The sequence below is a fragment of the Rhyacophila brunnea genome, unplaced genomic scaffold (assembly GCF_057557595.1).
Source record: "Rhyacophila brunnea isolate RB1 unplaced genomic scaffold, BYU_Rbru_1.0 scaffold_1, whole genome shotgun sequence".
Lineage (NCBI taxonomy): Eukaryota > Metazoa > Arthropoda > Insecta > Trichoptera > Rhyacophilidae > Rhyacophila > Rhyacophila brunnea.
The window spans coordinates 46188703-46213502 of record NW_028232751.1 but is presented as its reverse complement, the minus strand read 5'-3'; positions in this window follow the sequence as shown (position 1 = coordinate 46213502).

Sequence of the window (24800 nt, the reverse complement as noted above, 5' to 3'; positions counted from 1 at the left end):
ACACGGTGTCCCCGCGCACCACTCCTAGTGTTATAATTCTCGCTGAATTGTAAAATTCGCGTGCTACGTACGTTGTAGGTAGAATTTGCTAGTGTTACGAACCAAGTGATTCATAGATCCTTAAATTTTAATTGCCGCAGCCCACGGCGCCCATCATTAACAAATTTAGGGCTGTTGCAAAATTATTCATTTGTATTGATATTGTGTATCTATGTGTAATAGTGAGTAACCTTTCTGTGAACCTTAATTGTAAAAATAAAACTTTCTGCTAAGATTTGTGCTACGAACAACGTGTGTTTCATTTTGAATTTCCACCATCATCAACTGTCAATCCTGCATCTTTACCCAACTGTCAAGACCTAACCTTACACTGAGCGTGCTCTACAACCACCAAACCCAGCTTCGATTGACCGCCCGGAACAATTTACATCACTGAGCTAGTCGAAGGGTGGAAGTTGGTCGTGTGACTCACACGTATCGACCGACGGCGCGCTATCAAGGGCGTCATTAACGTCAGGTCGACCGGAGAGTTGAGTGCGGAGGTCGGAACGGCTGTGCGGCTCCGACTCCCCTCCCTACCCGGACTTCCGGGGTGTCAATATTATATACTTACATTAGATTTAGTCAATTCACTGTTATATACTTTTTTGTTTGTAAGAAATAAAAGGCTTTTTTATTTTATTTATTCCCCTTTCAGTCCATTGTTTTGATTGTTCCTTTGTCTCAGGTGTGAAGTGATGGACCATTGCCGACTGAAGAGGAAAGCCGATACATTTCACGACCGGTCCTACTAAGCACTAAGCGCTTGGCCGTAGTCATGGGGCGTGTACGACGCGGAATAGGCGCGGGGACGGGCACAGGTAGAGTGTCCGTAGTAGCCCTCGCGCGTCCAGTCGTGTTCAGCGTCAAATCAGGGATAGGAAACCATAAACAGGTACCATAAATATATGATAATTAATAAAAATACTTTATGCAGTCATCAAATGTTTAAAATAAATATAAAGGATAATAAGGCTTCAAAATTATATAAATAGATTATCTAAAACGTTTAAGGAATGTCCAGGATTATGCTCTGAATATACCTAATAGGTTGACATCCATTTCTCCTAAAAAACAAAATCTGTCAATACAAACCTCTACTCTGTGGAGGCCCATATGATCCTATTAGGATCGGACATGGTCGAAAGAAAAAAGAAAAAGAATACCATAAAAGCTCCATTTTTACCTACGCTGAGCATGTGGGCCGTTAAGTCTCTGTAAAGAAAACATGAAGAAATTCTATGAACCTATAATTATGTCTGATTAATAAAATTACATACTTAATGTAAATATTATGATATAAATTTCATATATCACATGAGTATGAAATGAAATTTATGACGAAAAGAATAAAATCCTTTCTACATAAATTTTAAAAAGATCTCATTGCTCCATCTATCTAGTAATCATAATAGTAATTCAAGAACCTTGTCTATCCGCTTAATTCAGCAGAGTGAAAATTTTTCTCAGTTCAGTTCATTCAGTTGTCTTGTAATTTGTTTTCAGGGTTACAATCCAAGTCCAATAACAACACAGAGAATCGGGGGTTGTGTGCAGAGAACTGTTACTAACTTGCACGAGAAACCGCGACCAGGCTACGCAGTTTGCACTTTCTGCATTTGTCCTGCCGCACTTTGGCCTCGAGGAGATGTATATCATTTTATCGAGGGGATTCAGAGAATGTATGTATATTTTATATCATATTTGTATAGGCGTACAGTTAAAAATATATTTTTTACTGGCCCTACAACCGATGTGGATCTCGGCTGCCTCATGAAGAGGTCTCATAACAGATATTTTTTACAAGAAACATATGATCGTTTGCTCAACCTATTGGGTTCACAGCTTAACAGTTGATATTCCTAAATAATACACGTGATTTAAAAATGTAACAGTCTTCATTGAAAATATTTAACTTGGAACAGCCTCAGTAAAATACCCATTCGAAAAATCTTGGATCTTCTCAAGTTGACTCAGCTGGCATGCGATAAATCTAGGGTTGATTCCCATGTCATGTTCTAAAATTTTTATCAATTAGGTTTGTTTCTGAACCTGTTTCGAGTTATGTATGGAAGATTGATAAATGTTTCATTGTTAAATCTTGTGTAACATCTTGAAGAATCTATAATTTAATTTAAACTATTAAAAAGTACTAGTATGTCAGTACGAAAATTCGAAGAGATCCTTATGCTATCTATGAATCAAAATTTGTATATAATAGAATATGACCTGGTATTCACCACTTAAGAAAATTGCTTTACAATAATTGTTTTGTTCACCCATACGCACTTGCGGCAGGCCGCTGCGGCTAGCCGGCATACAAAAAACGATATGCGGCTAGCCGCGACGCGGCCTGCCGCAAGTGCGTATGGGCACTAAGCTTTTTATCAAGTCATCATCATCAGCCGGGGTCGATCTACAGTTGGATGAAGGCCTCCCTTAGCTTCCTCCATTTTTCTCGGTCCATAATTCTTTACTGCCACATACATCCTTCTTCTTGGTCGTTCACTCATGGCTGAGGATCGTGACCACTTTTTAATTTTGCCATCCAACTTTATTGCTGAGTTTTTTCTTATTTTTTTATCAAGTATGAGGACTGAAATTTATGTTCTAGTCTATATTATTATAATGTTGTAATTATTATTGTCAATACTGTATGGTGGGCGAATTTAAATAATTCATGCAAAGCCAATGTATAAATATATTAAGTTGTTTTATTGTATTCAACAATTATTCCTTCACTGGGCCTCCCAATGTTTCAAAAATGTCATAAAGGCTAAACCAAACAACTACGAGATAATAAAAATTCTTGGATCACTATACGCTAAATCTACCTTTCAATCTTAACGAGATGTAGCTCGTGCACATCTCAAGAAAGTCACTGATCAATTCCCAGATGACATCGAAGCTTGGATTTAATTAGAGCAGTCTGATTTGCAGTTATATCATCCCATTTTTTATTAATATACAAGACATAAACTTTCATTTTTAAAGATATAATAATTATGTATAACCATCTTAGTCATTTTGTCATGTGTCTTTGTTTCATCCTTGATACTAGATAGATCAATATACACTTCAGAGAAGAGGTGTTTATTATCTGCATTGTGAAACTTGTAAAACAGTTTAGAGATTCACACAATTCACCAAGCACGTCTTTATAGCGAGCAGCAGCCATATTGTAGATCCAATTCATGGTCCGAAATATGTGTATCTATATGACAAGGGTGATCGACTAAATCTCATGGAGCAATTTGGGATAAAAAAAGTGTATTCCAAAAAAGTCTATGTGGATGTTAATCTGTAAAAGACTTGTTTTCGCAGGGTTTAATTGAATTTAAAAAACTAACCCAACACCATCTGTAAGTTGTTGTCTTATTTCAATGAAAAAAATATGCATGACTGACAAAGTTTAATGTGCACTATTTATGGCAGTTCTTAACAGCCTACCTTCACCCTTCACCACTGCTATCTAAGCCCCAAGGCTTTCTATGCAATGTGCTGCTCACCCATCTAATGGTCAAACAAGCAATGAAATGTAAAAACAATAAATTGTTGACTACATAGTATACAGCAAATACTTTAAGTAATATTCTGTTTATTTCTGTACACGTTTGCTTAATCTTATCAATGCTTTTTTGTTTGCAGTATGAGAATTGTTTGAACAAATTCCACGCTCACCATAATGTGGATGATTTGATTTACATGGCCCGAGCTGTGTTGTATGCGAATCGACTCCAGGAAGCCAATATAGCTTTGCTACGAGCCAGACGAGTTAGGCCGTGTAATGGCTCTCTACTCTACACCATGGTGCTCATCCTGAGAAGAATGTCCGCCCATGTTTTGATTGATCACAGAAGTTTATTACTTTTAATACTTACCTATGTAACTACCTACCCATATTGATTTTTTCCTTTATAACATTGATGATTTATTGTAATATATTTAGACCAAGCAAAGAAATTACATGTTACACCTCCTTACATTTTTAAGTCGACCACCCAGTTAAGTTCCTCTTGGATTGATGATTTTTAAAAGATAGGTAGTTTTAAGTATTTTAATAAATAATTGATGTTTTATGATAAATGTTGAATTTCATTTTTTCACCCTTTCCTTTGCTCAGCTGTTAAGTTATAAAATATTATTATATTCGCAGAAAGCATTATATTACTAATTACACTGTGCTCTAAAGGGATCTTATAGAATATACTATATCACAATATTTGTGAGGGTGACATTCTTTATGAACATACACAATTTTAAAACATATCTGCTCGATTAATGGAACCGCTGGAAGCTGTGTCCCATTGTATTCTGACCAATCCGCAAAGGTCAATAATACTAGCATAATTTGTAAAAAGCTTCAGTCACATTACGGCTAGTTATGCCGTAATTGGATATAATACTGGTGACTAAATTGGTAAAGCCCATCGGCCAGAATTCGATGTATACAGGTTCGAATCCTGTCAGGTGTCATATTTTTCCAAGTACCAATGTTTCTAAGGTGTTTTCAAACAGTGCAGGTAGGTAGGTATGTTGTTCTTGTCGGTTTATAGGAAGCCAGCGGCAAACAAATTTTGAAAATAGCTGATATAGGTACCTACTGGATTATTTGTTAGGTTAGGTTTTCAATTTTGTATTCATGAATTTTGCCAAAATCAGCAATGAAAATTGGCGCGGTTCCCGCCTGCCTTCCTGTAAACCGACTTGCACCGGTATGTAAATCAGTGCCCCGCAACCTTTTCTCACCAGTGATACACCACATGTAAAACAATTTATACACCAAAACATGGACCCCACATCCTGAAGGGGGACCACAGACTAGGATATTTGCCCCTCCTACCTATCGCTAAGGTTAAACACAGTGTGATACTCTAAAATAGAGTTTTTAAAATGGTGTTTGAGGTAAAATTAATGGTATTGAATGTTTGTATTTATTAATACATCCACTTGAATTATGGTTAGTTGTCTGGTTAAGAATATTTGTTTGTCGAATATTGACACAATAATAATAAATAATTATTGTAACCTACGATCGAATGTTTTAAATTATTAATACCAGCGTAGTAAAATAGCGCTGCAGTCGACTATTTTTAATATGTGAGCAAATTAGTAATTTGTGTTTATCTTACTTATCTGGTTGACCTGCCACGCAGTCCCACCCCTGAGTCTGGTCCCCCAGGCTAGAGGCCTATCAGTCCCCCACCCTGTGTATTTTTTGAATTGATATTTGAAAGAACAACCCGAAGTTCTTGGTTATACATTCTCGAAATTTTTAATTATAACTCGAGTTGAAAAACTTTTGCACACATATATCGTAGATACGGTAGCTGAACTGCAATAGCCTTGTCGGAAATCCAAGAATATTCTTTTTTAACCGAAATCCAGAAAATAGCCAATGGAACATCGGCAAAATTCAGGTTTTAGAGTCCCATCGTTTCTCAATTCAACTAATTCCTCTCAAATTTATAGAGAAAGCGGTTCTATAGAATTTTCGGCATTGGTTTCGAATCCAGCCGTATTGATTGTATGAATGTAATGATGAAATTTCTTTTGCAGCAAAGTTAATTGTTTTTGAGACGGATCCAAAATTAATTGCTTGTTTTTAATGGTGGTCTGGTAGGTCCTTTGATACATTTGTAGAGATCCTTGTCTTAACTCCTTCTAGTTTATCAGAGCACGTCAATATATTATTTTCATTCAGACTTTGCATTGTTTTAATAAATAGCATTTCCAGTACCCTAAACATGAAAGGCGCATCTCATGTGACAGATGATTTTGACGTATGATAGGCAGTGTTGCCATATTTTTAAAGTGGAATTATAGTACCGAGTCTCCAAAATTATAGTATTTCGGCCAAAAATATAGTACGCGTTGAATGACGAATACTTTTCTGCATTTTCCAAAAATTTCGCGTAAAGTAATTATTAACGTCACCTTTTTTTAGACAAAATTCAAATGTAAAGTAATAACGTCTCGTTTTTCAGACAAAAATTCAACTGTAAGGTTTTTTTAGACAAAAAATGAAATGTAAGGTGATTAACGTCTCCTTTTTTTTAGACAAAAATTCAAATAGAAGGTGATTAACGTCTCGTTTTTAGACAAAAGTTAGGTATTTTAGTCCTCCCGAACAGGTCCATTTACCTGGATCACCCAATGTTAAAACTCCAACTTTTTTTAGGTGCATTTGTTTGTGCATCGTTAGTGCACGTTTGTGCACGATTTTTTTTCGTTTTATAATAACCGAAAAATTCCAATTTCAAATTGGATGTTCCAGCTAAACGTTGGGACAACCAATGTTGTATGCAAAACCTGACTGCGTGGGTTTAAAAAAAATTTATTTAGTGAATTCTCTTGTCGCATAACTAATGGGCAATTCTGTATACTTTTTAATTTTTTTTCTCATATAGTGCGTGAGATATTTGATATGAAATATTTGATGAACGTTAACTAGAACCACCCAACAAACTTTTTTAACTTTTTATTAGGTAATCAATTTGTCTATTATTGGCTTACGTTTTTGCACGTGCTTTTATTGTTTTAGAGATTATATCGTGAGAGATATTATTTTTTTAAATTTAGTGACTTGATACTTGAACCAATAAATTTGCCTTAAAATTTTTTTGTTAAGTGAATACGATAATGTATATTTATTTAAACTTTTTTAACGTTTTTTTTAATTTTTATCTCTTAAATTAAGCTAGAAATTTGATTTTGAGTGGCCGTCAAGTTTTAACACCAAATATTTATTTTCCACATTTTTTAAATGCATATATTTGAGTAATTTTATTGCATGTTTTTCATGTATTTTTTATTGTTTTTCCATTAAAATTACGCGAAAAATTCGCAATTTTGTATTTTCACTAAGTACTGAGTCAAAATATCCCGAAAAAAAACAACCGCATCAGTATGGATGGTTCTGTCAAAAGAGTATCGTAACCCGACTGTAATGCTTCCTTCCTACCTCTTCTCCATACGTTTACCAATCTGACATATTCGTGCTTCAATTTTGGCGAGCACCTGTATATATTTTTATAAATGTGTCGTCAAAATATCCATTGCGAAGATTTTCACACAGTCAAAGCTGTGTCGAAAAACAATTCTCACCACTCCAATGTCACAGTATAACATTTCAGTGTATTGTTAGATCTCCTGCGTGCATAAATATTTCGTTTGTACATTAATTTATGACGAGCAGCTGATATTCCGCCAGTTAAACTTTAAAAATCTCAATTTTACTACGTTCAATATCAAGACAAACGATAAACAAAATCATTAGTACTTATTATTCATTTTATCGTGACAGCGTATAAATAAAATTAATTTATTAATATTGTTTTCGGCCGGCGATATAATATAGTCTATGAATGCCTGTTGTCTTTGTCTATGTAAATACTAGCCAACGTCAAAATCATCTGTCAGTTGTCACCGCCAAAAATAATAAAAATATTTCAATTTTCTTTTATAGTCAAAAGTGGAACTGGATTTTTCCATATATTTACCACATCCCTGTTGAAGCAACTAAAGTGGATAATTACCCTCCCTAGAATTTTCCCAGCACCTAGGCACATAGGTAACCGTACAAAAAGATTGAAGACAACTGTATGAGACTAATGTCACGATAACGTAATTTTTTTGTTCATATCCTCATACACCACATCATTTTCCACACACCCTATGTCGATGGATGTGCCATAATCCACCAGGACCTGCAGGATAACTAGGTAGGACACCGTTTGAACTTGGAGTATCTTACGATATGATAACACCGACATAAGACTTGGGGCTCTGCATTCAGCTGATGAAATTAAAAACTGCAACATGTATTCTGTTTTTTTATTGTATTTAAATTCTATTAATAAAAGTATTGCAAGCCAGCCAGTGTAAAACAATATTTTATTTATACCTATGCTAAGAGAATGCGTGACAGGACATGACAATACTCACCATAACATACCTACTTACATTATTTGAAAACACCTCAGAGACATTGGTGCTTGAAAAAATATGACGCCAGACAGGTTCAAACCTGTATACACTGGATTCCGGCTGATGTGCTTTACCAATTTAGTCACCTATCTAATTAGGGTGTAATTAACTATCCAAAATTCATCTGAAGCATTTTACAAGATTCACTAATATTGGTCATTGGCCTCCGCAGCTTGGCCAAAATACAGCTTCAAGTCCTGTCCGGTGCAATATTAACCAACTGGTGTGTTTTAAAATTATTCATGTTCAATAAAAAAATGTCATCTTCACAAATATTGTGAAATAGTATATTGTATAAGAGCACGGTGGATTCCTTGCACACAGATATATGCCAAAAAGTGTAATAATTAGTAATATTATGCTCTCTCATATTATAAAATCATTGTATAACTTGATAACTGATGCAGATAGACTTAAAATTATCAAAGGAAAAGAAGGGAAAACTGAAATTCAACATTCTTAAATACTTAAAACTAGGTACCTACCTATATCTATTAACAATAATTATTAACTCCAGTGGTACTTATGTAACTTGGTAGTCGTCTTAAAAAAATCATGAAATATACGATATAAAATTAAATTAATTTTCTGTTGGCACATAGGTGAAGGGTAAGCGAAAAGAATAATCATCGTCACATTAATTCAGTTTTGAGATTAAGTGAAAAAACTTAAACTGGTCATATGTATATTATCTGCTAAGCTTGAATTAAAAGTTATCTTACATGTTAAATTAATATTAATTACATTCACAATAATTCACTCTAGTTAAATATAGTTTTGAAAAAAAATAATTGCATATTATATACTTACTATAATATTTTCCTAGTCAAATGTTTGTGATAATGATCTATCTTTTGAATATCAATGTTTTCTTTGCCATCAAATGCCGTGTCCACACTGGCAACCTCATTAAATTTCATGATAATTATCAAAATTTGTTGTCGAATCGAAATTTAATGAGGTTGCTAGTAACTTGTTGCCAATGTGGACGGTCTCTAATAGCTTACAAAGTTCTCCACTAAATGCCATCATTATTTATTTTTTTGCGGACAGTGGTCTTTCCATCTGCATACCCTTCAAGTAGTATTGAAAAAGTAATATAAACTTTATGTAGTTACCAAAAGAAGTCAATATTAAAAGTCATAACTCTAAAAGATATTTCTCTCCCATCTCCGATTAAAGTGGTATCAAACAACAACCAAAAGTGATCATATAACATAATAAATCTGATCTTTTACATAACCAGAATGTATTTTACATCATTACACTTTAAAATACAAATGAATTAGGTAGTGGAGAAGTAGAACTTAAGTTATCTGGAATATGTTGGGATGAATATAGAGGCCGCATGTCAGAAAACATAATGAAAACTCCATTTTACTTCCGGAATAAACATTTTCCAAAGCATTTCTTTCGTTTCATACCTTTTTTCATAATCATGCAAAACTGACAATGTTCAATTGTAATAATTATAAATTCAATCTGAGATCCTCAACACATAATCATCAGATATAATTTTGCCAATAAAATACAACAATGTCATCATTTATGAGTAAGCATTAGCCCTGCACGGCATCATAAGTCCATACCTTCCTACGATCGGTGGGTAGGTACCCACGACCTCCATCGAAATCTACCAAGAAATCAAGCACAGTGTTAACATCATCACACAATTAATATTTAAAATATAGTATTGTTGTTTAATTTAATAAAACGCAGAAATTAAAATGTAGTACTTAAATTTAGGCATAACTTAAAAAAACTAATGACATACATAGCCGACAATTAATCTGAAAAAAGCAGTATTAATAAATCAATTTGTGGTACAAAGCGGTAGACCTGTGAAAACCTAATTTGATAAACATGCATCTGTTACAACGGAAAAACATGTGTCTTAATGAAAACTTACATGACACAGTGCATGTTAAGTAATGTTTACATTTCAAAAATATTAATGAAAATATTATAATAAGTACACTTACTTATATCTCATTATGTTATTAGAAGTAAAAAAATTTTAACCACAGAAAATCCATGAACTTTACAGTATTGATACATAATTTATTTTGATCGAGATAATTATAACTAGAGTGAAGAGGCGGCTCTCGTGGTGCAGTGGGTAAGGCGCTCGCCTTCCACCCGAGAGTTCCTGGGTTCGATTCCCGGTCATGACAAAAACATTTATGTGTTTTTCTCAAAGCCTGGGTGTTTGTGATTGTTCAAAATTACTAACAACCACCTTGTACGAAAAAGCAAGGATATGGTTATTAATAATTCTAAAAAAAAAAAAAAAAAACTAGAGTGAAGAAACAATATCCTCTCCAAGACCTAAATAAGGATCGAGAATATCGGACTGTTCGAATTGAATTAGGTACGTATCTAGGTATTTAAATAATATAAAATAATATTCGACTCGTGATTATTTTTTTCCCACTAACTACCATACAACGGTCTCTCAAATCATCAAACAATCCCCATCGCCCATTGTTTCTCTTGCAATATGCAACATAATGACCAATGTTTTTATAGTACATGCGAGAATTCAGATTCACCGATGCTATTACACCCCACAATCTATATTCGTTGATTTCAAATTTTATGCTGTTTGGAATCATTTAAACAAACTGATTATGTCCGGTATAATCTCTGAACTATTATTCTGGTTGAAGTCGATCGATATTGGTGCAATAAATAAATGGCCCTTAGAGTCGTTAAATGAGATTCCACAGAGCTCACATAGCTCACAAAGTGCACACTCAGATTTAAGCGTATTATCAATGTATTTCTGTAAATCACCCACTTTATCGCCACTAATTACAGTGTTCAATACGTGAAAATTCAATATTTTATTTCGTACACATACATTTTCACAGACAGTAGTGTGAATAAAAGAAGGTAAATCTTTAAAAAGTAATTTAATCAACTCTTCAGACGTACTTTCACAAGACACTTGTCGAATACCATTAAACAACTCGGCAAATGGTAATATCTTAGTTAAAATTAACCCACGTCTTCTGTAGGCCTGTGCGGTGGCACCATCTCTCGCGATATTATTGACGCAATTCCTTGACCATCTATAATAGTAGCACATACTTGTAAATACACATTCAGTGACGTGTATCTGGTAAATGCACGCACTACAGCGGACATTAATGCAATTGACTGATCAGTTATCACAATTTTTGGCACCTGACCAACATCTCTCAACCAGTGGGAAATGCTGTTGTTGTCATGCTGTTCAGAAAGCATATGTGCAATTGGATACTGTAAATCTAACACGTGATCATGTACTATGATTTCATACAAATAGATATTTTTGGTCTGCCTTCCCCACAATGAAGATATTTTTTTCACCAAGTCCCCAGTAGCGTCAATGCTAATTCAAGTAGTCTCAGAATTTGATGCATAAGATTAATTGTAAACTTTGGCTTATAGTGGACTCCAATAATGGACAAAGAATCTATCATACCCTATGTCTCTTATGATATTAGTAGCCGATTGGTTTTTCATAATGGAAAGTGCAATAATTATTGGATCATCGTGGAGTGGCTTCTGTTTTAAATATAAACTCTTTGCAACGCGCAGAGAATTTAATGATGGTAAATGACTTGGTTCGGGATCACTGGCACCCATGAGATCACTAGCTTCGCATCTTCTATAAAAGGTAGCTGAGATGTTTTCCTTCTCCATTCTGTCTACAGCAAGTCTTCTTTTATCACGTAAAATTGAAAAATAACATTAGTACAAATGAAATATAAAAAAAAGTTTCTCTTATATAATCTTTACTATTGAATCTTATTTCGATTCTATTATTGATGGTATAGCTTGATTTTAAGTTGGGCTATTAGAACCAAATCATGCCTAGATGCATCAAAAATTATGAAATTTCTTGACGGGTAGGTAGCGAATTATGGCACCTTACGAAGGCTCAGAGCAACTGTATACTGAGCTTCGATAACAGATGTTTGCGACGAATACTAGGTGTGCGGTGGCATGACTTTAGGAGCAACAAGGAGATAAGAGAACGCACCAAGCAGCCTCTCATCACGCTGAGAGTGCAGAGGCGACGTTGGACTTGATTAGCTTATGAGTTTGATGAGCTTAAATATTGGGACCATACCTAAATAAGATTGCATATAAATAAAAATGATTTCAAGTTATACACATTTATATTTTTATAAAAATCGATGTTTTTTTAAATAAATATAAAAATATTAAAATGATGAATTAGTCAAAAATCTACACGACGAAAAATTGAAACCATAAGCTAAATTTTAATAATAAATATGACCATAAAATATAATGTAATAATAATGTAACTGTGTATGTAAATATCTAACAAATTCACATTTTTTTACAATTATTGTAAGTTTATCTTCGACTTAAAATAAAAATATTTTTCTTCTTACTAGTTTATCAAAAAAATGTCTCAAATTGCAATCTTCGTATTTTTCCGCTAGGTGCCTCTGGTAGGTAGGTAGAAGCATCCCCCAAGAGTAACAGGATAACGAAACATGTTGTAATTTGATATAATTTATCAAGCATTTTCATTCAACAGTGTTTTAATTTATCAATAAATACATATAGGGAAACACTAAAGAGAAAAAATATTTATCAATTAATTAGAGGAAAAAGTAAAATTTTAAAACATATAGAACCTATACTAAAGCCTGATTTAACATAATTAAAAAGTAAAATATTTAATGTCGGTAAATATTTAAATTTTTTATAATATATAATCTTGTAGAGTTACAAGAAGAGCTCACGAATATCCACTGGGATGTTGTCGGACTCAGCGAAGTAAGACGTAAAGGTGAGGGTATTATCACTTTACAAAGCTGACATGTGCTGTATTACAAAGGAACCAATGAAGGACGCACGAGTGGTGTTGGATTTATTGTCAACAAAACCTGGAAAGACCGCATAGTCGAATTCAACTGCATTTCTGACAGGGTCGCAAGCCTGATACTTAAAATCAATGCAAAGTACCGGATTCAGATTTTGCAAGCATATGCTCTGAAACAGAGCTATCCTGATGAAAAATTGGAATAGTTTTACGAAGAAATAACTAATCTTTGTCTATCTAATAAATAATCTTTGAAAAATAAAAGTAAATGCCACTTGAACATCATAATGGGAGATTTCAATGCACGTATTGGATCATACCAAAGAGATGACGTACTGGTCGGACATTTCGGACATGGCTCAAAGGATGGTAGAGGGGACATGCTTGTGGAGTTTGCTGAAACCAACAATCTTCACATTATGAATTACTTTTTCCAACATAAACCTACACGTAAGTGGACATGGAGAAGCCCGTCAGGTAGGACCAGCGAAATCGATTACATCCTCACTGACAGAAAATATACATTTTTAAACTGTAAGGTGATCAATCGGTTTAACACCGGCAGCAATCGCCGGATGGTGAGATGTAAGATAAGATTGAACTTCAAATCAGAAAGATCCAAACTCCAGAAGTCAAATGCTCGCATATACTTTTAGAACAATACTGAATTCCAAGATGAACTCAAAAATGCACTATCGGCTTTCTTAGATGAGAACGAAACCTTTTCCCTATCCAACGCGGAGGATATAACGAATATCATTCTACAATGTGCAGAAAAAACAGGCGTAAAAAGCTCGGAAGTCACACCTCCCACCAAGCTTTCAAAGGCAACATTGAATCTTATGGAGCAGAGAAGGAAGTAGGGCACATTCAGCTGTCCATGTGAGAAGCATGGATTGTCCAAATTTGGTATAGGAACGCATACGAATAGAAAAAGATAGAATAGAAGAAGAAGAAGATGGTTGTACTAATTCAGAAACCTTGACGGGCATTTGCACAATAACTCACCAAAGTTTCATTGCAATCGGATGAATAGTATAGGAACGCACACGGGACAGACATACATTCATTTATATATAATACTAGCTGAAGTACCCGGCTTCGCACAGGGTCGCTTCGTGGTTATATTTATCTTAGATATTTAAAAAATAATAAGAGGTAATTTTTTTTTTTTTAATATTAACATATCTGTGTTATACAATATGGCAATATGAAAATAATTCTAATAGGAGTATAGGTCAAACAAAAGACCACTAAATTAAAATCGAATCCAAAGTATGCAAACCAAGGCCTGAACAAAAACGATGCATGAGTGCGGGTGAGAAAGTATTTGGCAGTCGGAAGCCAACAGCGGTGGAGTGAGGTTGTACAACTTCGCTTGCGTATTCGGGACGCTATTCGCCTGGTTACTCGCGAACGGTTATAAATACGGGATACAACAAAAATAATATTGTTTGTAAATGAATTTGACAATAAACTCAACATGTGTGGTCCCATGTGATTTTGACAATCAGTGCCAGTGCTTGAGAAAAAGTGAAAAATATTTATTGTTGCACGGTTAGTGCACGTTGTGCGGGGAGTGCGTCAAACGCTGTGAAGCGAGGGGTTGTCCACACTGTTTTTTGTTCACACTGTTGCGCGAATTCCAAGACCGCGTGAACGGCAAAAGCAATAAAATGGAAAACACCACGATGGAAGTGAATGAAACCAAAAAAACGAAGAAGAAAAGAAACGATGATGAAGAGGAAGTGGTTGGAGAAAAAGAAGAAGAATGGCAGACGGTGACCTCTGGAAAAAAACCCAGAAGAGACTCTGGGGTCACTCCAAAGGGAAACCAAAACATCGTCATGATAGCGACGGGAAGTAAAATTCCATTAAAATTGAAAATAGCGCAGATGCTGCATAAGGCAGGAGTAAAAGTACAGAAAATTTACAATAAAAATTTAAAGACGTACATCCAAGTAGAAGACGAAAAAGAAGCAGATAAAGTGAAACAAGCTGGAGAACTCAAAGATCTCGGTTTTGTGACCAAAGAGAATGACTCCTGCTCTTATGGAGTAATAAGAAAAGTCGATATTGATATGGACCTCCAAGAACTGCAAATGGAAATCAAAAGTGATGCAAAAGTAATCAACCTTAAGAGGTTGACAAGAAAAGGTGATACAGGAGAGCTGACAAAGACCTCGTCAGTCAGTATTAAATTTGGGGAGAAAATATTGCCGAGAACAATTTACATATATGGAGTCTCTTTTGCTGTAGAACCGTATGTATTCAGGGTTATGCAATGCTACAAATGCTGGCGATATGGGCATATCGCGAACAATTGCGGACGTACAGTAGAAACGTGCCCTAAGTGTGGTGAAAACCACAAAACCTGCGAAAAAAATGAGGAAATTACGTGCATCAATTGCAAAGGTAACCACGCGGCAAACAGCCAAAAATGCCCAAAGTGGCAAGAGGAAAAGAATTGCAAAGAAGCAATGAAAAAAATGAACATACCTTTCAAGGAAGCAAAAAAAAATATGTTAAATAATAGCTATGCTGACATATTAAAACAAAAAAAAATCGTAGAAAGAGATGAAAGCGAAACAATTCAAAAAACTAAGGAAAACAAAAAGAAAGAAGAAGCGGTGGTAGAAGCTTCAGGCTCAACAATAATATCTACAGGTAGTAGCGTAAAGCCTACAAAAAATAAGAAAAATTCAAAGGGGAAGACAGAGGTTAACGCGATGGGAGAAATTATGAAAGTCTTGCTGAAAGGGGGAGACTGGCAGCAGATCATTAAACAACTAATAATTAAAGCAGTGGACTGGGTATGCAAACAATTCAAAGAAGGACACTTAAAGGAAATTCTAGGGGAGGTTCTGGAGCAAAATGGATAATAAAAAACAAATTAGGATTTTACAATGGAATGCCAGAAGTATGAAGCAAAAAAAGGATGATATAGAACTCTACTTAATAAGACAAAAAATTTCAATAGCATTAATCTCAGAGACTTGGCTGAGGTCTGAATTAGACTATCTGAAATTCAATGATTACACGATGTATCGAAAATACAGAAGGGATGGATACGGAGGAGAGCGATTCTGGTGCATAAAACACTGGCGTCTAAAGAAGAAAGAAAGAAAGACGGAAGAGCTAGACAAAATAATTATAAAGCCATTTAACAGAATAGGAGTGAGGACCTGATCGAAGGATCCCCTTCTAGAAGAGAAGAGGCGATATGACAGCGAGTCGCAGTCAAAGCCTCGGTAAAATCACAAAAAAAAAAAAAAAAAAAGTATTTGGCACCCTTATAATCTCTGCGACACGCGCTAGAGTAAGATAAAAGGTCTACATATGTTTTCGTTAGTTTCCAAAAGTATCCCCAACAAATCGTGGAGAATCGCTTCACGTAGCATCGTAGCTCGTGTTGCTAAATTGCTATTTTTTGTGTTAGACATAAAGTCAATGGTAAATATTTTTTCTTAATTAAGTAGGAAAGATGGTTCTGTGTGTTATATTAAAATATGGTAGCCGTACTGATAAGCAAGAATATGGTATTACGTTTCATAAGTAAGTTGATACATGTTCATGATAATTTATTTGTATATTATTATATATATTATCAGTGACCTAGTGTTTCTTTAAAATAACTTAAATTATGGATATCTTTACCTAATGGTTGCATTTTGACCGCTTAAAAATACTATATAACGTAAAAAAATAGAAAATTATATTTTAATTCTGAGCGTCTAGTGCGAGCACTTTGGGCGAGCACTACCGAAATGGTCTATGGTCTCGAACATTTGTAGACGAATGCGTTCGCTCGCTCACAAACCAAACGCATGGCACGCAGCTTCATTTAGCAATGCAACGGGTGGTGTCTAGATGTATCTATAGTCTATGATGCAAACGTTATTAATATGTACCTAGTAAAAAAAATCAAAATTGCATGGAACAAACAAACAATAAACGTTGTATTTTATATAATACTAATTTAGAAACCTTCGCAGGTGTACGCACAACAACTCACAAAAGTTTCATCGCAATCGGTTGAATGTTATAGGAACGCATACGAATAGAAGAAGTAGATGATTTTCTAATTCAGAAATCTTCGTGGGCATGCGCACGACAACTCACCAAAGTTTCATTGCGAATAGAAGAAGAAGGAGATGGTTATTCTAATTCAGAAACCTTTGCAGGTTTTGGCACAATTATTGACGAAAGTTTTATTGCAATCGGATGAATGGAAGAATATAAAATAAAAGAAGAAGATGGTTGTATTAATTCAGAAACCTTTGCGGGTGTTACCACAACAACTGACGAAGGTTTCATCGCAATCGGATGATTAGTGTAGGAACCATACGAATAAAAGAAGATATAATGAAGAAGAAGAAGAAGATGGTTGTACTAATTCAGAAACCTTTGCAGGTGTTGGCACAACCACTAACGAAAGTTTCATCGCAATCGAAAGAATGGTATAGGGAACATACAAATAAAAGAAGATAGAATGATGAAGAAGAAGAAGAAGAAGGAGATGGTTGTACTTATTCAGAAACCTTTGCGGGTGTTACCACAACAACTGACGAAGGTTTCATCGCAATCGGATGAATGGTATAGGAACCATACGAATAATGTATAAAGTATAGTAACCATAAGATATAATGAAGAAGAAGAAGAAGATGGTTATACTTATTCAGAAACCTTTGCGGATGTTACCACAACAACTGACGAAGGTTTCATCGCAATCGGATGATTAGTGTAGGAACCATACGAATAAAAGAAGATATAATGAAGAAGAAGAAGAAGATGGTTGTACTAATTCAGAAACCTTTGCAGGTGTTGGCACAACCACTAACGAAAGTTTCATCGCAATCGGATGAATGGTATAGGGACCATACAAATAAAAGAAGATAGAATGATGAAGAAGAAGAAGATAGTTGTACTTATTGAGAAACCTTTGCGGGCGTTACCACAACAACTGACGAAGGTTTCATCGCAATCGGATGAATGGTACAGGAATCATACGAATAAAAGAAGATATAATGAAGAAGGAGTAGAAGAAGATGGTTTTTCTAATTTAGAAACCTTTGCGGGTGTGTGTACAATAACTGACGAAAGTTTCGTTGCAATCGGATGAATGGTATAGGAACCATACGAATAAAAGAAAATAGAATGATGAAGAAGAAGAAGATGATGATTTTTCTAATTCAGAAACCTTTGCGGGTGTACATACAACCACTTACCAAAATTTCATCGTAATCCGATGAATGGTATAGGAACGCATACGGGACAGACAGAAAGACAGACAGACAAACAGGGATACAGACAGACAGACATTCATTTTTATATATAAGATATAGCCTATACTCTTCACGAAAGTGCAAGCAATAAGTTAACAAAGTTTTATCGCAATCGGATGAACGGTATGGCAGTGCATTCAATACGAACAAACAAACAAACAAACACACAAACAAATAATATTTTTTATATATTAGATATAGATTTGTATAGGCGTTCAGTTTAAAACATTTTTTTACTGACCCTACATTCCGATGTGGATCTCAGCTGGTCCACGAAAAGGTTTCATAACAGATATTTTTCACAAGAAAATGGCTCCACAGCTCAATAGTTGATATTCCTAAATAATACATAATACACATGATTTAAGGATGTAACAGTCTTTATTGAAAATATTTAACTTAGAACAGCCTCAGTAAAATACCCATTCGATAAATCTTTGATCTTCTCAATCTCTGGGTAGCTTAACTGGTAAAGTAATCAGCTGGAATGCGATAGATCTAGGGTTGATTACCATGTCATGTTCTAACGTTTTTATCAAATAGGTTTGTTTCTGAAGCTGTTTCAAGTTATGTAATAAAAGATTGAAGAATGTTACATTCTTAAATCTTGTGTATTACATCTTGAAGAAACTATAATTTAATTTAAACTATTAAAAAGTACTAGTATGTCAATACGAAAATTCCAAGAGATCCTTATGCCATCTATGAATCAAAATTTGTATATATGTAATAGAATATGAGCTGGTATTCACCACATATGAAAATTGCTGTACAACAGTTGTTTTGTTCACTCAATAATCTTTTTATCAAGCCATCATCAGCCGGGGTCGATCCACTGTTGGATGAAGGTCTACCCTAGTTTCCTCCATTATTCTCGGTCCATAGTTTTTTACTGAAACATACATCATTCTTGGTCGTTAATTCATGGCTGAGGATCATGACCACTTTTTAATTTTGCCATCCTTTGCAATCCAACTTTATTGCTGAGTTTATTCTTTTTTTTTTATCAAGTATGAGGACTGAAATTTATGTTCGAGTTTATATAATGTGCAAATTTAAATAATATGTATGCAAAGACAATTCATGCAAAGACAATTCATGCAAAGACAATGTATAAATATCTTAAGTTGTTTTATTGCTTTCAATATTCCTTCATTAGGTCGCCCTATGTTTCAAAAAAATCTTAAAGGCTAAACCAAACAACTATGAGATAATAAAAATTCTTGGATCCCTATACACTGCATCTACTTTTTAATCTTAACGAGATATAGCTCGTGCACATCTCAAGAGAGTGACCGATCAATTCCCAGATGGCATCGAAGCTCGGATTTAATTAGAGCAGTCTGATATGCAGTTACATCATCCCATTTTTTATTAATATACTAGACATAAACTTTCATTTTTAAAGACATAATAATTATGTTTAATCATCTCGTCATCTGTCTTTGTTTCATCGTTGATACTAGATATGTACTAGATAGATAAAATGTACACTTCAGAAAAGAGGTGTTTATTTTCTGCAATGTGAAACTTGTAAAACAGTTTACCTGGGTCAGGTAGGCGGAATAATAGTTATAGACACCACATCAATTTATGGAAAACAGATTCACAATTCACCAAGCATGTCTTTATAGAGAGCAGCAGCCATATTGTAGATCCAATTCATGGTCCGAAATATGTGTTTCTATATGACAAGGGTGATCGACTAAATCTCATGGAGCAATTTGAGATAAAAAAGTGTATTCCAAAAAAGTCTATGTGGATGTTAACCTGTAAAAGACTTACTTTCGCAGGGATTAATTGAATTTTAAAAACTAACCCAACACCATCTGTAAGTTGTCTTATTTCAATGAAAAAAATATGCATGACTGACAAAGTTTGATGTGCACTATTTATGGCAGTTCTTAACAGCCTACCTCCACGCTTCACCACTGCTATCTATGCCCCAAGGCTTTCTATGCAATGTGCTGCTCACCCATCTAATGGTCAAACAATCAATGAAATGTAAAAACAATAAATTGTTGACTACGTAATATACGTTTATACAGCAAATATTTTAAGTAATATTCTGTATAAAATCTATATCACATTTGCTTAATCTTATCAATGCTTTTTTGTTTTGAGTTGGGCCGTGTAACGGCTCTCTACTCTACAGCATGGTGCTCATCCTGAGAAGAATGTCCGCCCACGTTTTGCTTGGTCACAGAAGTTTATTACTTTCAATACTTACCTATGTACCTACCCACAGAAAATTGATTAATTTTTGTATCATAAATTTCATGATTTTTCCTTTATAACATTGATGATTTATTGTAGTATATTTCGACCAAGCAAAGAAATTACACGTTACACCTGCTTTACATTTGTCGACTACCCAGTTAAGTACCTCTTGGATTGATGATTGTTAATAGATAGGTAGTTTTAAGTATTTTAATAAAAATAATTGATGTTTTATGATAAATGTTGAATTTTGTTTTTTCACCTTTTCCTTCGCTCAGCTATTATGTTATAAAATATTATTATATTCGCAGAGAGCATAATATTACTAATTGCACTTTTGGAGGAGTCCACCGTGCTCTAAAGGCATCTTATAGAATACACTAAATCACAATATTTGTGAAGGTGATATTCTTTATTGAACATACACAATTTTAAAACACCTCTGAAACATATCTGCTCGATTAATGGAACCGCTGAACAGGACTCGAAGCTGGTGTCTATTCTGACCAAGCCGCAAAGGCCAAAAATACTAGCATAATTTGTAAAAAGCTTCAGTCACATTACGGCTAGTTAGTTACACCGTAATTGGATATAACACTGGTGACTAAATTGGAATTGGTAAAGCGCATCGGCCAGAATTCGATGTATACAGATTCGAATCCTATCTTCCTACCAAGATTAGACGGTTTAATGGGCCAGTTTTGTGGCATGCGAGATTTGGGCATAAGCTGCAAGGTAGATGACAATTGAGGCTTACGTCACGTCATAAACATTATTTTTTTATATGATTCCAATAAGTTTCATATTATAAACTTTAAGAATTATATTTAAATATGTAAATAATTATATTACTTTTTAATAATTCACGAATTGTAGTGCAATTTTTCATTTTTCCACGAGACAGAGCGATAATCTCGAGGAATTCATGAACAGGAGCTGTGCTCCGGTGCGTTCCAGTCCACTTCGAGCGCTGACTATATTCTCGAAATTTTTAATTATAACTTGAGTTGAAAAACTTTTGCACACATATATCGTAGATATGGGAGCTGAACTGCAATAGCGTTATCGGAAATCCGAAAATATTCTTTATTAACCGAAATCCAGAAAATAGACAATGGAACATCGGCAAAGTTCAGTTTTAAGAGTCCCATCGTTTCTCAATTCAACTAATTCCTCTCAAATTTATAGAGAACGCGCTTCTATAGAATTTTCGGCATTGGTTGCGAAAGGGTTTTGAATCCAGTCATATTGATTGTATGAATGTAATGATGAAATTTCTTTTGCAGCAAAGTTAATTGTTTTTGAGACGGATCCAAAATTAATTGTTTGTTTTTAATGGTGGTCTGGTAGGTCCTTTGGTACATTTGTAGAGATCCTTGTTTTAACTCCTTCTAATTTATCAGAGCATGTCAATATATTATTTTCATTCTGACTTTGCATTGTTTTATTAAGTTCATGCAGGTGCTAAAATATATTACCAGCCATGTATGCAAATTTGGCTATTTAGTAATTATGGTATTATTAGTATTATTATGGTAATATACAAAATTATTTGTTTTTTTGCAAGCTATGCACTGCAGCACACCTAGCAATGTCTCACGGCGCACCGGTGTGCTATAGAGTCTCATGACAGTGTTAAACAGTGTAAGATTCTCTCAGTTCAGACAGCATCCTAGTTATTTTCGTGGAGCGTACGTGGCATAGGTGCTGGTGCATTATGGCTCATCCATCAACATTGACCTCGGCACTGGGTGTGTAGAAAATGATAGGTATGAGGAAATGAAAAAAATATTGACTTTATCGTGACATTAATACCATAGAATACTTAAATGTATAGTGCGAAAACATCTTCTTGGCTACGTGTTAAAACTGTGAACTAACATGCTCCGCCCATTTTTAACCGCAATCCATTATAAACTAACAAGCTCCTCCCATTTAGTCGCCAACAGTGCTTCCTTATGTAGCCAAAAAGATGTTTTCGCACTTCGCACTCTTAACCGCCCGACCTCTTTGAACGTACGCGATACGCGCTCTGTGACGTAGCCCTGGCGCGCTAACCCGTATCACGTTCGCGCTTTAGAAAAAAATACATCTCGATGTCTACAAAACGAACGTGATACGCTTATGGGTTTATACATACATACAATTCACATACTCAGTTAATTCTTCAAGGTTAGTCGACGCGCGCGGTCGTTTGGAGACATTTCGTAAGGTTCATTCAACTTAGTACTACGAGTCAGGGGCGCGGTACATGCGTTTTAGTGCGTAATTATTTTGAAGCGCGTTTTTTGTTTCCTGTACAGTTTTATTTGTTTTTTGTATGAATAATGACATTTATTTTTATGTGAATACTATACTGACTTACTTTTTGTGTGTGTATATTGATATTTATTTTTTATTGGTGACTTTGAACCCATTTATTTTACCAGTGAACTTTTTTAGTCAGTAAAACATGTCTAGTGAGAGTGAATATGAGAATATTAGCACCTCCGGGAGTGATACCACAATAGATGACAACTCTTCGTCTTCGTAAGACGATGTAAGCGATGTTGAAGAAGACATTCCTACAAGTTCTCAGGAGTGGGTTGACATAAATCCGGAAAACGACATTTCGCAGCAGCCGTTTCAATTTACGGAAAAATCTGGCGTTCCCGAATTTATGAACAACTATAAGGAGGAATTCGAATTCTTCAATTTCTTCTTTGATGAAAATCTTTTGAAGTTGATCATGGAGCAAACTAACATATTTGCTGAGCAATTTATCAGTACAACACCACATTCATCCAGCAGCCTCATAAGTTTATGGCATCCGACTACAGAAAATGAAATGAGAATCTTTTTTGTCATAATTTTAGTCCAAAGCATAGTAAAGAAATCAGAAGAAAAAATGTATTGGTCTAAAAATCCTGTATTTCTTACGCCATTTTTTGCTGGAACACTGTCATATAGGAGATTTATACTGATAAAAAAGTTTCTTCACTTTAGTAATAATTCCGAATATGATGAATCTTCACACCCCAATCCCAAACTAAATAAAATTTGGCCTGTCTATCAATATCTTCAAACAAAATTCCAGGAAGGTTACATACCAGAAAAAAATGTAGCAATTGACGAGAGCCTTATGCTGTACAAGGGGAAACTAGGGTGGATACAATACATACCCCTCAAAAGATCCAGATTTGGTATAAAAACATATATGCTGTGCGAATCGTCGTCTGGATACATATGGTCCACAATAATCTACACTGGAAAAAATACTCTCTTTGATCAACAATATCGAAACCTCCCTGTTACATCCCAAGTAGTTATGAGCCTAATGAAACCATTGCTGAACAAGGGCTACTGTCTTACCACGGACAATTTTTATACATCGCCGGAATTAGCCGAGATACTCACTTCAAATAAAACTGACACATACGGGACTCTAAGATTTAGGCGTAAAGGTGTACCAAAAAATATTTCATTTCCAAAGAAGGTAACTAGAGGGTATACTAAAGCCTACAGAAAAGGAAAGTTGATGGTGATGAGATGGAGGGACAAAAAGGATGTATTTTTCCTTTCCACTATCCATAGTTGCACCATGATAGATGTAGGCCAGGGTAAACAACGTCCTACTGTGGCAAATGACTACAATTTCACTATGGGAGGCGTTGACCGCGTTGATCAACATTAGGCAATCTGCCCTGTTACGCGGAAACAGGGTAAGAAATATTACAAAAAAATGTTTTTCCATTTGCTCGAACAAGCTTTGTGGAACGCATTTGTTTTATATAAAAAGAACGGGGGAAAGGGAAGTAATTCGAAATTTAGGGTGAAAGTAATTCATCAATACTTAGAAAAATATCACTCGCCAGAATTTTCAGCGAAAGGAGGAAGACCATCCACAACTCCAAACCCATTACGTCTTACTGAGAGACATTTTATTGATACAATCCCGCCAACGCAAAGTAAAGCAAATGCAACGAAACGCTGTGTTGTTTGCTGTTCCAAAACGGATGATAAAGGGAAAAAAGTGAGGAGAGAAACGAGATATTATTGCCCCGACTGTAATGTGGGCCTGTGTATCCCATGCTTCAAGATATATCACACTAAGAAAATTTTTTTAAATATTCTATACTGTATCATCAGCCGGGTCAATCCACTGCATCATGAAGGCCTCCCCAAGCTTCTTCCAACTCTCTCGGTCCTGTGTCGTTATCAATCAAACATGAAATACTGAAATAAAATCCCACCCAAAGCAAAGAACCACCCACCAAAATAAGAAATAAACCCAAAAAAAAAAATCGCTGCCACGTATTTCCGCCGAATTTTATCAGTTCGTCAATCCAGCGGCTTTTAGGGCGATCCTATGGCCATTTCGTGCCCCTTGGGTACCACTGGATGACGGCATTTGTCCAGCGCCCGTCCTTTCGGCGAGCAAT